At 35.6% G+C, this 16,153-nt stretch overlaps 1 long non-coding RNA gene across 1 annotated transcript; it reads left to right on the top strand.

Moving 5' to 3' along the window:
- Nucleotides 1–3,052: 3,052 nt before the first annotated feature.
- LOC127528421 (uncharacterized) lies at nt 3,053–5,531 on the top strand. Its single transcript, XR_007935319.1, has 2 exons — nt 3,053–3,557; nt 5,294–5,531. It is a non-coding gene; the product is annotated as an uncharacterized LOC127528421 (long non-coding RNA).
- The last annotated feature ends 10,622 nt before the right edge of the window (nt 5,532–16,153 follow it).

Here is a 16,153-nt window from a genome sequence, read left to right as displayed (position 1 = left end):
ACTTTTTATATATGGTCCCCCTATTTTCAGGGGCTCTAAAGTATTTTATAATTATCATTTTCAATACTTTAAAATCCTTTACAGTCAATGACTACTGGAAGTCTGGTACCTATGACCATCTCCTGTGCTGGGTTCCACTCTAGTGATGCTTTGCCAGGCCTTTACTGCAACTGTCTTCAGTTGCTGCTAGTTCGTTGGACTTTCTACCATAGGTTTTATCTTCAAGAAGTGAAATGCATGTCCAATTGGGTTGATGTCAGTTGGTCATTGAAGAATATTCCATTACTTTGTGTTTTTATGTTTTGGTTCATTGTCCATCTGAACTGTAAAGCATTGTCCTATCAGTTTTGCAGCATTTAGATAGATAGATAGATAGATAGATAGATAGATAGATAGATAGATAGATAGATAGATAGATAGATAGATAGATAGATAGATAGATAGATAGATAGATAGATAGATAGATACTTTATTAATCCCAATGGGAAATTCACATTTGGCTGAATCTGAGCAGATAGTATAGCCTTGTACACTTCAGAATTCATCCTGCTACTTCTGCCAGCAGTCATATTATCAATAAACACTAGTGACTGACTTCCATTCACAGCCATGCATGCCCATGCCATAAAACCGTCTCCACTATGTTTCATAGATGATGTGGTATTCATTGGATCATAAGCCGTTCCTTCTCTTCTCCATATTCTCCTCTTTCCAAAATTCTGGTATATATTAATCTTAGTTTCCTTTGTCTAAAGAAAATTGTTCCAGAACTGGACTGGCTTTTAAAAAATGTTTTCTGACAAAGTCTAATCTGTCCTTCCTATGGTTGAGGATTATCTGTGGTTTGCACCTTGTGGTAGACTCTCTGTCTTTACTTTCATGAAGTCTTCTCTTGATTATTGACTTTGGCAATGACATGTCTACCTCACGGAGAGTGTTCTTTCCTTGGTTAAATATTGTTAAGGGGTTCTTTTCTGCAGTCAGAACAGTTCTCTTCTGCGGTTTTCCAGACCTTCTGGGGTCGCCGAGTTCACCAGTGTGTTCCTTCTTTTTAAGAATGTACCAACTGTTTGATTTGACCACTCCTCGTGTTTCTGCTGTCTCTGTAATGGATTTGTTTTGTTTTCCCAGCCTAATGATGGACTGTTTTTACTTGCATGAGCAGCTCCTTGGACCTCACATTGAGAATTCACAGTGATAGCCACCAAATTCAGTTCCAGATCTTTTACCTGCATAATAGTTAATGAAATAATAAGGGAACTGCTCCCACCTGGCTGTGGAACAGCTTGTCAGTCAAATGTCCAAATACTTTTGAGCCCCTGAAAATGGAAGGCCTATGCAGAAAAATGGCTGTCATTCCTAAACTGCTCATACGATATTTTTGGTAAACCCCATAAATTAAAACTGAAAGTACACATTTCAATCACATAATGAATGTTTTATTGCAACTCCATTGTGGTGGTGTACAGAGCCAAAATGATGAAAATTATGCCACTGTCCAAATACAGATCCAAATGGATCTGAATGTATTTAGTGCATTCAGCATTTCTGGTTGGATCTTATGTATCCCTGTGGTCTTTCCACTATCAAATATTTTATCTCTCCTGCAATACAGTATTAGCCACAGTGATGAACTCAACCCCAACCAATGCTTCTTGCTCTGCATCCCCTACGAAGCTCATAACCACCACGTTTTTGAACTTCCTCAAAATGCTCATCTCACCTCTGAAGCCTAACCCCAGTTGAAGTTATGATTTTCTCACCCTTGCTGAGAACAGCCTGGGTGATGTCCCAATTACTGTTCCTGAGTCATGAATAATTTTAAATATGTATAGCACCTAGGGAATATAAAAGGTCTATATATAAAATAAATGGAAAGGATTATATTTAAAGATAAATTGAACTAACTTGAGACACCCCATCTTTTCTATTCCTTTAGTATAGCACTTTGCATGCCCTTTCAATCTCCTTTACACCTCAATCAGATTCCTGTGCTCCTCTGTTGCAGGTCCTCAAGGAAGCAGATGCCCAGCCTTAATGCTATCTCTGTGCGATGGTAGAGGAGGGTTTGCGTTTGAGGAGAATAATGTGCAAATCAAGCACAAAACTGACCAATCATCACAATACACTAAGATCAGAAGTAAACATAAACGGTGGGGTTTGTGAATAAACTAAAATGAATAAAGTGATGCGCCCATGTGCTCATATATGACATATGCAAAGTATATAAACAGTGGTTTTGAGTTTGTGGCTTTAAGAACTCCCATAAAATATTAGCATTATAATTAATACCTTATATTTTTATTCCAATGTGCCCCAGTGGTATCAAAAACACACAACTAACGGGTGAAGTGTACTGCAATGGAAGTATAGTATAAGTAGACCCAGTAATGGCTTTAGGGATCCGACTCCTACATCAAGTTGTTCAGTTAACACTTAACAAATGGGCAAAATATTTAAGTTTATTTGAAATGAGGGGAAATTATTGGTATTCTAAACATAAAATAGCAAGGTGTTGCAAACATTTCAGTGAATGCAATACCAGAAGAGTAGCAGTAAACATATGTGCTAACATGCTTGAACCCACAAGCTTATTTTTCACAGTATATGCAATAAAATAGTGACATTTAAAAGTAATCTTATGTGCATCCATTTTAAGTTTTGCTGTTTAGGGAATACTGTACATCGTTTGCCTAATGCAACAAAAAGCTGACATCATCTCACAATTCTGTACATTTTTTTTGTGACTAATTTGAGCATAGTGACATCTTTTGAGTCTTATCACTTTAAAATCTTTAATAGTCAGCATTTATTCAGTCCCAAAAGGGAACAGAAACATGTGTATAGTTTGAACACTTCAAGGAAGTTAAAGGTAAAGTAACAAACACAATTCATGTAATTATTAATTGTATAATGTAATTAAAAAAGTTGATTAGTTTCAAAATGTAATTATTTTTTGACTGTAAGTAGTGAACTGATATTTTATCCATTATATTGTTTTATTTTATTATCATAACTCAGAAATTATATTAAATAATTTACAGTTTTGCTAAAGTCATACAAAATCAGGAAAATCATTTATTCTGTTAAGCTTTTTTATAGAGTTAACTCTTCACATGGCTGCGGGCTGAATCCATTTGTTGTGAATGAGCGTGGGTGAGAAGGAGTTAACAGATCAGCAAGCTTTTCTTCTGAAACCTGATGCCCTTGACAGGAGAGCTTTAGGTGAGATACCTTGCAGGTCTCAGGCTGGCAGTCTCTGCTTCATCCCTTCTGTTTTGCTGACACCATGAGACATGTGTTACTTTTCCTTCACTTGCCCAGCATGTTCTATTTCCATCATGCTAATGGCATTACGCTGTCTTTCTAGGTCAGATTTGCAGCATCATTCATCCATCTCTATTTCCCTCTCTGTCTCTCCCTCTCTTTTTCATATAATCCCTCTAAAAATCTATATGTGTCAGCCATCCAGCAAGGGAAAGACAAAGACGGCGAGTTAATTACCCATCATTTACTGCTGCTGAGAAGAACAGATGGCTGCAGACGATATGTAAATGGTGTGTGCCGGGAGGTGGAAGAAGACTGTCGATTATTCGATTTCTTTTAGATAAATTGTTGATGACAAAATGCATAATTGCAGGTTACAAAATTGTGCAATTACGTGCTGTTGCTGCTGGATTTGAGAAGCTGAAAATTTTATAAGGGTACAGCACATATATTATGGACATGATCAAAATAATGATCAGTTCCTGCCAACCACGTTTATGCAATGTCACATCAAATGGGTTTTGGTGTTCATTCTTTTTTCTTGTCAGCATAGTTCAAATTCTGTAATAAGATACACAGTGCAGGGAACCAGTCAATAGAAGAATGCAGAGCTAAGCATTATCTTTGTCTTTTTTCTATTAGAAATCAAAGCATCTTAAAGGCACAATAGCAGCACAACGAGCAAGAAAGAATGCCCGTTTATCTTTTCACACTCCTCAAAAATATAGAATGGTTTCCCTTGTGCAAGGCTTCTGACAAATGTTGTGGCAGCATGTGAAATTCGTGAAGAGAGGTCTTGGAATTTCTTTCTTTCTTGCAAGAATCACATACAGGAGTTAGTCTCTGCCCCAGCATCTGCAAACTTCTTTATTCTTGTTCAACCAGTTGCATGGGGTCATGTGTTACAGTTGCCATCCCGACATCAAGAATTATTCTTATGAGAAGCAAAACAGCCAAATATACATAAACAAGGAGATCAATATACTGTCTTTTTGATCTTTTCTTACTCATATAACATACTCAACTTGCACTTCAAACACATATACTGCAAGTAAATAAGTAACTAAAGCAGCAATATGTTATGTGTCAAAGTAAAAATATCTACACGTAATTCAAATGTGCTAATTTTTCAAAAGCAGTTACATATATAAATACAACACAATAATGCAGTTTCATTTCTAGAAGGTTAAGATATAATATGAATTTTATTTAAAATGAGTAAGACATGTTTATAATATTGAAATATTTTCCAAAACAGATTGTAAATATAAACATCTACCCATCCATTTGTCAAATCTGCTTTTTCTCTTCCAGGGTTGCTGGCCACTGGAGTCTGTTCCAGCAAAAATGGAGGAAGGCACATCCACATTAAACAAACACATTTTACTCTTTACAAAATGCATGAAATGAAATCTGCCTTTTGTATTTCATTGTATACTTGAATAAGTACCCATCATAAGCATTGCACTGCGTGTATACTTCTGACCAATTCAAATTCTGAACACATAAAATTAAACGTAGCATATAATACACACATAAATCTTTACCGCATTTCAGATGACGAGTATACATTTAACATATGTACATTTTAATTTGCCTAATATCACATGTAGAAGGGAATTTTTCTACTTGTGAATCCCCACTGTTTTAAATATTTTAAATAAAAAGGTGATAAGAAAGCAATTAAAAGAAGGAAATATAATCATACAATAAAATCCATTACAAAATGTTGAATAGGTCAACAATACATCATAAAAGGTAACACTTATCAATAAGCAAAAAGTGTGCATTCAACAGTACAAGTCAGTTATTTTTAAAAATCAGTTAAATTGATTTTTGTTAATATAAATACTTACAGTAAGTCTTTCTGAATCTCCTACAAAATTACTCGTACTTAATCTCACTATTTCCCCTACTGTTACTACTGTAAGGTTCAAGACATTTAGATTACTATATTACTAGTAATATGCAAAGAGTTGCGATTATATTTATCAACTGATGTTTTCCTTTGTTTGTTTCTTTTTAGATAATACCTGCAGCCAGCAATAAAGCAGAATTCTTCTGGGAGATGTCATAAGATCTCTGGCACAGTCATGCTGTGCCTCTTCCTTTGAGGTCTCTGATGTCCAGAATTGAAGCTCATACTCCAATGAATGCCTGGGCCAAGGAAATGGAAACTCTTCTGTTCCTAACAGAAAGCTGTCTAATCAGGAATCCCTCTCTGCTGCCAGCAGCACCTACCTTTGGAAGGCTGAGATCAAAAAGACGATGAACAAAGGCTGATGAAATGAGTCTGATTGCACTAGCCGAAGAGGTGCTGCTCTGTCATATTACTCTTTGAACTCCTTTGACCCTTTGGTCGCCCACATCCTAATGAGCATCTGCACAGAGCAGCAGAGTCTCCAAGGAAGAAAAACAAAAGTACAAACAGTCGGTATGGCGTGATGGTAGTCCAGCATTTTCTAAAACCTTAAAAGATAAAAATAACTTTAGGCATCAAATCCAGACAAAAACAGACTGTTAAAATATCTGTGTACATTTTAAAATAAACTGTATTAATACAGATATTAAAATAATTAGTTTCACTAAAAAAGCAGTTACTGTATAGGATCTTAAACAACTAATCTCTCTTGTATTATCTATTTGCAGTGTTAAAGATTTTGCTTATGGTTGAGCGAAAGAAGGGTTACATTTTGGAATATCTGACTTACAACACACTCGGCTTTATCTGTCCTGCACTGACAGCAGCATAACCAGTGGATCAGGTGAGGTGTCAATACATGGTGGAAAGCTCAATTTGTGTGTAAAATATTTATTACAATATACGTTCAACACATTTATTTTTGTTTACCAGGCACACGATGATATACAGTAGTAGATTTCCATTTCCTTTTTGGTACATAAAATTATTTGAACTACATAGTGCGAGTACTAAATTGTCATGCTGTTTTCTAACACGCTTAATCCAAGCCTTTGGGCTAGCAAGTACTAAATTGCATTTTAAAAACATTTCTTTCTTCACAATACTTTGTAAAAATTTCTTTTTTCAACCAAATTATGGTATATACAGTCCTTTTGTTATCCAGAGAATGAAAATGGCTTAGTTAAATTATTTTTAATGTCTCACTTGCCAGTTTGGTTTGTGCTCATGAGTAAGAATCTATGGCATAGTTGCATGCTCTGTTTTCTTGAAACTTCAGCAATTCAGTGAATTCTTAGTTAATCTTATAACATTTGTGTTTGATTTATTTGGGTTCTTGTAAGGAATTATTAAATACTATGTTGTGCCATATTTCATTATATAATATAAAAGTACGATAACAAATGGTAGCTGATGTTTATAATAAAAATAAGCCTTCAATTAAAAGTTTATGGCTCAAATCCACTCTCGTTTCTTCAAGACAGAAATGTACATTTCCCCCCAGATGTATTATTCCTAATAAACAATTGCTGCTTCAGCCTTCCTGCTTTTTCGATGTTTGTGTGCTGAGGCCCTCTGATGGCCATACCAAGCTCTTAATGACTGTCCCATAACATGAAAAGGCAGCTGCTGTCATGACAGCTCGGAACTTTCAATTTAAACAATTGGCTAGTTGTCAAGGTAACCAAAATCTTTCATGTCTCACCTTTGTCATTCTATTAGACCATTTGGAAAATATACAGTATATACCCTTGAACTTTTCTAATTGCTGATGTTCGAGATAGATAAAGGCTAAATTTGGAAGATAAACACTTAGATGATCTTTAATTCTATGCAGGAGAACATGAGTCACAAAACATAATTACCTGGTGTTGTAGTATAGTAACATATAATAAAGAAGCTCAGGCTTATGCATAAATTACAGTCAGGTAAACTTATGAACATATACTTTAGTAATCATTGCATTATTTTAAACATAACAAAGCTTAACCAAACATATGAAATTATCCAGTTTAAAAAAATTGGATGCTGCAGGGAGGAGAAAAGCAATACATGTGAGCATAGGTATACTGTGATAAAAATAACAGAAGTATTAATTGTTCTTTGAGTTCAGCAAAATTAATTGCAAATGCTAAAATGTTATTCTACTTTTATGAATTCCATTTCCATGTATTTGATATAAAACTACCAGGTTTCAGTCTTGAATACACAATCGGATTATACTCCTAAGTCTTCTAGTATATGCATTACTATATTCCTCAGTTAATTTTGCAGGATCAATTTTGATACAAATAACATGTTAGACAGACTTGATTAAACGCACTGGTAGTCTGTTCAGAACAAAAAAAGGAGTAGTTCCCATAGCATATCCAAGCAGTACATGCTTTTCATTTGAAGAATACACATTGCTGTTATTCTCTTCTTACTTTCTCGTCCTGCCATTTTTTTTTTTTTGTTAAGAAAAGAGACGTGGAGTACAGAGTGTATTCCAAATGGCATTACTAGTTTAGCAGTACGGTACAGAGTATGAGCATAATGTTCCTTCAATAATGAAATGTGCAGGACTAGGATAATGTCAGATAATATGTGACTGGATCATCCAATAAATGACAACATACTTGTTCAAGAAGTTTAGTTGCGAGATCCTAAGAGAAATATTCAAATAAAGATTTTTCATAGGAAGTCATACCTTCTGACTAAATGTGAAAAACTGAATGTTTCCTTATCTTCATGCATCAGATTTATAAGAATTTCTTCAAAAGATGGAATTATACATTAGGTGAAATGGTCTTTAGATCAATTATAAGGTCATTCACACAAACAAATTCCATAAAGAGAACTGAAAATTAATAACAGAATAGAATATTTTGACTATTATTATATTAAAAAGGATCAATACAAGAGGATAATGTCACAAAGGCACAGTGAGAATGGGGAGCACTGTGTAACAGATTTGTCCAATTTATTTGAAATGACAACGCCTTGTAATGAAAATTCTTTTTGAAATCGTGATTTAGGTATTTGGTTTGACCTTTTCCAGCAACAAAATAAATTAGTACCCCTGGAAAACATTAAGATAAAATGGCTAAAGAAATGAACATGATATCTGGAGTTCCTTCCATATGAAGTTCAGGTTATTAAGATTATAAACATTTTTTTCAAATGAAATTCAGATCATAGCAAATAAACAAAGGTAAATTAAAAAACATCAGCAATAATGTTTTAACTTTTTTATACGTTGGCTGCATTGGCAATTAAGCAGAGCTTTGCTTGCCTATATTTCTGCAGTTGGTCCCATTAATTCTTGATGTGTATACCATTGTTACTTCTTTTACGTGTGGACTGATATTATGCTGTTACCTTTTTTTGTTGTCTGTCAGCATTTAGCTGTTATAATTTGGTATTGTTCTAAGCATTTCACAGCTTTATTTCATATTTTTCCCTCAGTTTTCTTTTTCAAGTTCTGGTTTTGACTTCAGTATAATATTATTTTGATAAAGTGTTTTCATTTACACCTTTATTTAAAGATGCTGAAATATTTTAATTTCTCTGCGGAACCATATTGTTTAGTTAGGGCCTAAACCATTTTGCTTCCGTAACTACATTGTTAAATTTGGATGACAAGTGATTAGCATATGCCATTGTGGGTCAGTAGGTATAAGGTCAGCACAGCAACTTCTCAATTATCTATTTATTTATTTTATTTAGTTTGTGGTTAATAAAATTAAACCTTAATAGTGGCTTAGCATTTTGTTCATAAGATTTTCTTGTTATGTCTTAATGCTTTGCTTTCCTCTGATGTTGATTTTGGTAAGTGCTTGGGCTTGAGAACAGGTTTGTTTTGATTATTTTTAGATAGATAGATAGATAGATAGATAGATAGATAGATAGATAGATAGATAGATAGATAGATAGATAGATAGATAGATAGATAGATAGATAGATAGATAGATAGATAGATAGATAGATAGATAGATAGATAGATAGATAGAACTTAATTTGTCCCAGAGGGAAATTTGGCTTTTGACAGGAGCTCTTCAAATAAATAAATACATACAGTAAATGGCTAAATACATGTACACACACACTATGATCTAAACACACAACAGAATGACTAATAGATAGATACAGTAGATAGAGGTTAGGAGCACGTGCTGATACAGCGCATTGATGCACCCACCACACGACAAACCAACTCAGGATCCAGATTAGGACCCGAGTGCAGCCATGCAATGGGTGACACCTCAGCACCACACTAGTTCAGATGGAGTAATAGGGAACAAAAATTAAAAAGAAGGAAAACTATTGACTTGGCAGTCCCAGTCACAGTGTTGCATTATGCAGTTGCATTGATGCTGTTATAAAGGAGCCCTGGTAACCTTTCTTCACACTTCTGCAGAAATGACTTGTTGGCTGAAAGTCCTCAGTGTTAGTGTGTTAGAAAGAGGATATGCAGCATTGTTCATAATGACACTAAGTTTTGTTTTAATTCTCTCCTTTGCCAATACCTTTAGGGGATCCAGAGTGTAACCCATAACTAAGCCTTCCCTTTCAATTAGCTTGTTAATTCAGTGGACCTCTCTTGAAGTGATGTCACCAGCCCAGCATACTTCAGTGCAGAAAATGCATTGGCCATCACAGAGTTGCACGAGATGTAAAGGATGTTACTAGACTTTAAACTATGTGTTATCTCCTTATCTTTTCTCATCAAAAGTCTGCCTCTTTTTTTGTGACAGTACATCAAGCAGAATATGGAGGCAATGTACTGCCTCTTTGAAGGGTGTACATAAGGCTTGAAATGTTGAAGAATGGCCATATAAGTGTAACAGATGAAGACTGAGAAAGTCATCTGTCTGTGTCCACTGGTGCTGACCGTACTGAACATGCCCGTTACATGCTTCCAGAAAACACATGTTTGACCATTACATGACATGCATTAACAACCAGTGATGCTCATGTAAACTGTTTTATTTCTGCATTCTCTTTAAGGATCATTTATTTGTTACCTTTTTACATTTAGCAGGAATAGTGTTCTGAGGATATTTCTTGTCATGATCAGCAAGAACATAAAATAATAATAATTAATTTGTACAAAATGTGCAGATGACTCACCGTGTTATTTTAGCAGTAGTGTAGATACAAAATGCAGGAACCAGCAAAAGGCCCTGATTGGCTATTATTAGCCTCAACTATAAAGTTAAGTGGCAGAAATACATAGAGCTTGCAATAGCTTACTTCACTCCTTGATAGGACCAGTCTGCTTTGGCAACTGCCTAATTTAGCTAGCTCCTAGACAAGTAACTTTCTCTGGATTCTCCAGTGGTGTGTAGATGTAAGAAATTTCTGAAATATGCTACTGCAGTTTTTAATTACCATTTGTCTTATACCAGTGTTTGCCTACACATTCTTAAAAATCAAGATGCCGTAATTGTTTTTCAGAACCACAACGTAGGAGAACCATTTTTTGATCTCAAAACAACCATGCACAAGAAGGTTCCCAAATGTTGGTCTCGTCCATTCAGGGAGATTAATGTCTGAGTCGGAACTTTGTTAGCAGTGCTATTATTTTTTCTCTTTTTTTATCATCTCGAGGTATCCTGTATTTACTCAACCCAATGGGGGTTCAATTACTGTATATGCAAGCATATTGTCACACATGTGCGATTAGGAGGGAGTTGAGTGGACCGAGTGGAGGTAATTACCTGCCAGGCCAGGGGGTGGCAGGGTGCACTAAACCTACCTCTGTTATCTCTGCAGGCCAAATACGGGAAAACCTGCCTGACTCAACATCAACAACGTCACTTCTGTTTTTCCTGGCACCCAGATGGAGGTCACTTCCGGCTCTGACGCCAATACTGACGTCACTTCCGGTTCCAACACCAAAAACTGATGTCACTTCCGGTTCCGGCCCCAGATGGCATCACTTCTGGTTTTGGCTTATAAAGCCGCCATCTTTTCAATACTAAATCTGTTCACTTTGGTTCTCAACATGAGCACATCCTTACTTATCTCTTTACCATTTTGCAGGCAGGAACAATATACGGGTGGTTGCCCCAAACCTTTTTTTCGTGTGTTGAGACTGCTTCTTTCACAATATATAAACATGAGTGGAAGAAAAAAAGCTCAGAAAGAAATGCTAAAGTTTCATCCAAACCTAAACAGGCCTCAAGTTCAAGCTCAAAGTACGGCCTGCCAGAAACTGACCTGAAACAGATAGGTGAAAGCACAGATTTCCCAATACCTGATGCTACTGCATCGTCTCTAGCTGAGAGCAAAAGTGGGAATGAATATGCAATTGAGTCGGGCCAGGAGAACTCATCGATTCCAGAAGATTCATTGAAACTGAAAATGACCTTACCTTAGCATTGTCAACTACCTTTCGTGAGCCAGCAACACCGTCTCCAAATGGGCCTGCTACTTCACCCATGGAACATGGAGAAGACTGAAATGATCTGTCTGAGCTGAAGGTAATGATCTCTGCTCTTGGGGGGTACATAAAGGAGCTCAAGAATAATATAAAAAAGAATAGAAATGATATAAGGAAAAAGAACATAAATGATATAAGGAAAGAAATAAAGGATATACACAAGACAAATGAGAAGCTGCTTCAGGATATTAAAGACCACGAAAAACGTTTAAGTAATCGCTTTCAGACAACCTTTCAAAGTATGGTAGAAAAAATTGAGGAAAAATACAGGAAAATGTGTCTAAGTCTGAGAATAAACTTAGAACACTTGGCACTCAGTTTGAAGATGTTAAGCAAATGTTCATGACTCGTATTGAAATAGCTGAACAACTGGCATCTAGCACTCAATTTAAAACAACGGCTGCAAATTCCAAATGCAAAGTGCTTAGATCCTTAAGAAGCTGTATAAATGATCATGAATACATGATAACAGATTTGTGAAATGTCACTGGTTCTTGATTTTATAAGGACTTTTGCCACAAAAAACCTAAGTTCAGGTTTTCTTGATTTGTTAGTATTCTACTAGGTAGCCTACTATACATTAAACATTTATTTTTTCTTCACATATCAAAAACCTTTTCAAAAGCCCAAAGAACCAGTTTCGCATGCAGAAGAATCTTCTTCCCAGAATGAATTGGTTCTTTATCAACTAACAGTTCTATGAGGAACCACACAACTCAGTAAATTGTTACTGTTAATTTTATGAGTGTAAAATCTCCCATTCTGAATAATCTTAAATTATAGTTTCCTGGACTGCTATAATTAAAAGAATATTTTACTACGTTTCTTTTCCATTATTTCCATTTAGGGAAATTTTGTTCTGAAACTAAATGTGTGTTTTGTGTACATTTCTCCTGCACAGCATTTGAAAAGTATTTTGCCTCAATTTATTCATTAAACGTTATTGTTAGCAAACATAAAAATTCATATTCTGTTACATTTACGGTTGAAAGAGTGTAAATAAATATTTAGGACTTATTTTATGAATTCATTTTATTATTTTGATGCTAATCTGGTGCATCTTTTACTGTCCTAGTGGCTTATGCATATTTTCTTATGCAACTTTTACTATTTTATTTTCCTAGCTGCTATGTCATTAGGCATTGAAAAAGAACCATATTTTTCATTTCATTTATAGTTTAATTCAAAATCTTACCTTTTTTAGCATTACTGGGACAAGTTAACAGTAAACAACTCCAATTATCAACAGTATAATTTTCTTTTTTTTTTGGAACATGACAGTTAAGAAGACAAATATACACAAGGGAAGTGTCAGGAATTTGTGAGCATTTCCTTGAGTGGGCATTCCCTTAGCATCTCACAATACTTTTAATGATGTAAATATTACTTTTGTTTAGTCTCTACCTTTGGTGGTTGCAGTCTGTGCTGTACAACTAAGTCCTAACCACACAGTGGCTGCACTATTCTATTTTGTTTGAAAAGCCAGCCATTCCTCATCCTTGCCACTGCCATCATTATTTCTGCCTCATCTCTGCAATCAGCTGTCCCTCAAACAATCAGAAACTGCCTCACTCCATTTTATTTATGAGACCGAGCTGCCAATGTAGGTGTTAGCTGCCTGGTGTGTGTCTTACGTTCTCCTTATAGTTAGAGACTTTTGGACTACTGTACACATGAGCACGTAACTGAACACTGTACTGAATTGTGGTTTTGAACCTGGTCTCTTCCACTCTTTACAGGAACACTTCACTCCACATTTTTATGTTACTTTTCCCATGTGTTTTGTAGTGACAACATAGGAATTATTTTTAATTCCAGGCTTTCATGGAGAACAAAAATAAAAACATTTGTGATAACCTTTGTTTACTTAGATCCTTAAGAGGCTGTATAAATGATCATGAATACATGATAACAGATTTGTGAAATCCCACTGGTTCCCGATTTTATAAGGACTTTTGCCAAATACAATGACAGAGACTAAGTTCAGGTTTTCTTGATGGTTTTGCATAGGAAAAGTAAACATCACTATACTCATGTTGCATAATCCATGTGTCAGTTATCCAGTTATTTGCTCACAACATGCAAAAACCCGTGCATTATTTTCTAAAATATTATTAAACTACGGGGCTTCGCTCGCCAACCCCCGTGTTTTTGTTTTCCAGATACACACTTTTAAGATTTTTTTTCTTTGAATTGTTGCTATTTCATTACTTTCACTTTTTCACTTTTTACATCTTGCCTGAAGAAGGGGCCTGAGTTGCCTCGAAAGCTTGCATATTGTAATCTTTTTAGTTAGCCAATAAAAGGTGACATTTTGCTTTGCTTTTCTCTACTTTTATTTCAGAACTTCGTTAAAAACAATATTTGGAATCTTCTGAGTCCCAGCATGCTGAATCTTTTAAATGAGGTCCGTGAGACATGTGTTTAATGGCTTTGTACCTTACTTCAGGACAGGTGTCTCTGTTTGGAATTTCAGCACAGACAAAACGATCCACGTCATCAGCAGTTAATCATTTTTTTTGCAAAGTAACCAATAAATGCATGTGAGGTAAATCCCGTTTTTGAAATTTTTTGACTTAAACTTCAAAGCCTTACATATTTACATACTTCTGACATATCATCTATGTCCATATATTCAATCTCTAGTCTCCTTTTGGTTATTTCTCTGAGTAATAATTTCTCTTTGTTTGCGCTAATGCGATGTTTACTTTCTTTGTTTTGACACTTTCGTTTTTTTCTGCTTTCATATTCTGTATCTTGCTGTGCATGTGTTTCGCACCTACGTTTTTCTGAGTCTTTTGAATTCCACTGTTTTCATTATCTCTAACCTACTCTGCATGTGTTTGGCCCCCTTGTTTATTAACCTCTTGTTTTTTAACCTCCTACGTTTTTACTGTTTTCTACTCTTTGTCTTTTATTTCTGACCTCGTTTTGGCCTGCTTTTTTTTCAATGACACCTGGTCTGTGATGATTATTTTCCCTTTTTTCGATTATTAATTTCCATTTGTTTGTGCTACTGTGATCTTTACTTTCTTTTTTTTGATACTTTCTAATTTTCCTGCTTTCATATTCTTTAACTTTCTCTGCATTTGTATCGCACCAACTTCTTTTTGAGCCTTTCGAATTCCACTGCTTTCATAATCTCTAACCTGCTCTGCATGGTAGTGCCAACGTTTTGGAACGTCTTTATAAGTTCTACTTTGTCTTTTACTTTTTCTTTTAATTCTTTTAAGCCCCATTGGACGTGCTTTTTTTTCAATTCCACTTGTTCTGGGCTGTTTATTACTTCCCGTATTTTCTGAATTTGCACCTAGATTATTCTTTTTCTTTTTTACATTTTTTTCTCTTCAATGCTTTTGAGTCTCTTTTCTCCGCGTTGCTCTTTCTTTTTCGCTTAGTCGTCGACGTTTCATCTATAACTTATTGTCCTTATATGCTTTATATGCGCTGAGAGCCCTGGATCTATGTGTGCTCAAAGCCTTGACACGACTGAGTGTTTTGCTGCCTGTGGTCTTATTTGATATTGGTTGTAAGTAGGGCGTGTCTTGCACGAATCTCATGTTCTACGTCCCTGCGAGACGGTCCTGGGTCAATCTCTTGGCACAAAGACTCATGTTTAAGGTCCCTGCGGGACGCTCCATGGCCAGTTTCTTTTGTCTCGCGGGTCTTTTAAGTGTCTTCCGTGATCTTCACGTGAAGATTACGTCTCGTCTCCCTAGTCTTTCTCTCCCAGGATTTTTGTTTATAATAGAGAGATAGATTCTTCTGGAAAAATAAGCAGACATTATAAACAAGAAACATAAGATACTTAGCAGGTGAACTGAGGACCTGCCTATTCCTCTGATTTATTGGTTGAGTGTTTGTTCTCCATGAAAACATGCAAATTAACATTTTACAAATTTTATGTGGTATGTAACTTATTGATAAACATCGTTATTGGGTTGGTTTATCTTGGTAGAGTAATGTATTGCTTTACTTTCCCCTATTGTATTATTAATATGTAGCCTTTGTCAGAATGCCTCTAATCTCACAGACTTACCACTGTTTATAAGGTATTGTACCATATAACTCCTCCCCACCTTCCCTTCTATATCTATAACCTCAGGCAATTAGGTGTAGTAAAAGACAAGCAGGAGTTAAGTTACACATAAAACAATGTATTATTGATAATATTCATAAATAATAACAATATGCAAAGTACATTTGAATATTGGCAACCATACAACCTGATTAAATGGTGATGTGTAGTTTCAGGCGGCACACAGAAAAATGTCTCTAGTTAAGGCATTATTGGTGCTCAGCTTTCTTCAGAACAGGCCACAAGCCTGTACAAATATGGTTGCCGAGCTATGGTCTCCATTGTGTTGTCCTTTCAGTTCATCAGTTTGGTCTTCATGATCAGAGGTTAGTAAGAGAGATAGTGTGAGGTTAAGCAAGTAAATTTATAGATGTTCTGTCCAACCCCTAGAGCCAATAGGGTGTCATAGTACTTAAAGGCCTCTGAGACAAGCCAATTCCAAACAGCCATACTTCAGACC

Source organism: Erpetoichthys calabaricus, chromosome 6, assembly GCF_900747795.2.
Source record: "Erpetoichthys calabaricus chromosome 6, fErpCal1.3, whole genome shotgun sequence".
Taxonomy (NCBI): domain Eukaryota; kingdom Metazoa; phylum Chordata; class Cladistia; order Polypteriformes; family Polypteridae; genus Erpetoichthys; species Erpetoichthys calabaricus.
Note: the sequence above shows the minus strand (reverse complement) of the source record. Positions and strands in the feature narration are given on the sequence as shown.